Below are 303 nucleotides of genomic sequence, written 5' to 3'. Positions count from 1 at the left end.
GCCCTAGCGCCACTTTTGTGTCACTTTTCGAATGTTAAAATTGACGCAAAAATGGAGCAGGCGGCGTGTAAATCTGCCCCATTGTGAACTGGGACCTGTGTTATTAGCTCACACTAGGTCACCTTATCAATTAAGCTGATTCTCATTGGTCTATTATTTCAAAAAAACAGTTCTTCTGCTCTATTTAGCCAAGCTTTTCCGTTTAGAATTCGGTTCTAAGCAGTCCGATCTGCTGTGGCCATACCTAATTGTAATGACGGCATCTTCTCTACTTTGTTGTTCCTACAAAATATGTCTTCCTTT

The sequence above is a fragment of the Lissotriton vulgaris genome, chromosome 1_2 (assembly GCF_964263255.1).
Source record: "Lissotriton vulgaris chromosome 1_2, aLisVul1.2, whole genome shotgun sequence".
Lineage (NCBI taxonomy): Eukaryota > Metazoa > Chordata > Amphibia > Caudata > Salamandridae > Lissotriton > Lissotriton vulgaris.
Note: the sequence above shows the minus strand (reverse complement) of the source record.